General features: G+C 37.7%; 1 non-coding gene across 1 annotated transcript; it reads right to left on the minus strand.

Moving 5' to 3' along the window:
- Positions 1 to 1155: 1155 nt before the first annotated feature.
- Positions 1156 to 1227, minus strand: TRNAM-CAU (transfer RNA methionine (anticodon CAU)). Its single transcript has one exon. It is a non-coding gene; the product is annotated as a tRNA-Met (tRNA).
- Positions 1228 to 1648: the final 421 nt, after the last annotated feature.

A 1648-nucleotide genomic window follows, 5' to 3' on the forward strand; every position in this document is an offset into this window, starting at 1 on the left:
AAAAAAAAAAAGGTAAAACATTCACACGCTTTCAAAAGTTAAAGGTACAACAAAGGTAAACTCAGAGAAGTGGCGTCCCATATCCCTTGCACTCTATTTCACCCAAGTCTCTTACCACCATTTTAGGTAACCAGATTCTCTGTTTTCTGGTTTATCTTCACTATGTTTTCTTTTCATAAAGAAAAACAGGTATGTGTATGTTTTCTTAATTCCCCTTCCTTCTTGAAGAAAAGGTAGTCTACTATAATATTCATCTGCACTTTCTTTACTTAACACTATCTGCTAGAAATTATATCTCTTTTGTAGCCCCATAGCGCTTCCTCTTTCAGTTCATGTTACAGTTTATTCAACCAATCTCTTTCCTGGACATTTAAAGTTAGTTAAAATGCTTCTAGAAGGTAAGCAGACAAAATAAAGATTATTGGTCTTCTGAGTTAGCCCATGGAATTCTGATTCACATAATGCTTTAAATGTACCCCAATGTTTTCTACCATTTACATTTTTAAAAAAAATCTATCCGAGTAGAATCAACCATTTTACATTTAACTTCATTGTTGCTTCTCTTTCTCATAACATTCCATGTGTCTAGTTTCCATAAGTGTGGAAGGAGGAGGGTACAAAAGATGTCTTTTGGCTATTGTAACAGATTGCTTTAGAGAAGAATTCACAGTACACGGAATGAAATTAATAAATAATGCATAGAAATGAACAAAAGAGGAAAAGAAGCAGCAGGCTCCCATAAAAGCAAAAAGACAATAATGATTTACAATAACCAATGGTCTCAGGCAAAAGTCTGTAACAGTGTTTTGCCTTCGAGTGCGAGAAAATATAAAATTATATTCAACCTCAGTGTATTTTCTATTCACTGGAAGATAGGTAATTTGTTGGAAGTTAACATGGGAATTGTCACCTCCTCTTCCCAAGTAAGATATGCCTTTCCTCTGAAATGAGTGAGAAAGGAATTATGCAAACATTTGGAGAAAGAAGAAGGAAAATGCTGAACACATATCTAAAAGTGAGATAGAGCCTCTGAAAGGACTTTTAAGAGATCAAGTGTATGTGTATGTATATATAGAGAGAGAGACAGAGGCCTCTTCTCCCCACAACCGCGGAAGGTAATTCCTCAAGAAGGGAAAAAAAATACAACTCCCCCACTAGCAGAGGATGGTTTCGATCCATCGACCTCTGGGTTATGGGCCCAGCACGCTTCCGCTGCGCCACTCTGCTAGTGAAACGCTTTCTCCACTCTTCTTATTTATCATGTAAGTGATCAGCCTTTTTTTTTTTTTTTTGGTCACACTGCTCTACATCTTCCTATTTTTCTTTCATCCTTTCTTTCCCGGTTTTTCCTTTCTCCTCTTGGCCTCTTAAGATTAGCTCACTCTAGAACCAGTTCACTCCAACAATCCCCTTCAAATTGCGAGTTGCCCTTTCCCAATCTACCAAACATGCTTCAAAACATGACATTTCTTTCTTCAAGAGCTGCTTTGAGCTCAGGAGCAGAAACAGGGGAAAGTCGAGCAAAGCCCTCACAAGCCCTTACTTGGAGAGAATCGAGGAGGGCATTAAGTCAGATTTACTCTCCTTAGAGAGAAAGTATATTAGCCAGTTAGCTTTGTTTCCTGTCCCCAAGAAAATTTCTTTCCCA

Source organism: Rhinopithecus bieti, unplaced genomic scaffold (assembly GCF_001698545.2).
Source record: "Rhinopithecus bieti isolate Rb0 unplaced genomic scaffold, ASM169854v2 scaffold_18466, whole genome shotgun sequence".
Classification (NCBI taxonomy): domain Eukaryota; kingdom Metazoa; phylum Chordata; class Mammalia; order Primates; family Cercopithecidae; genus Rhinopithecus; species Rhinopithecus bieti.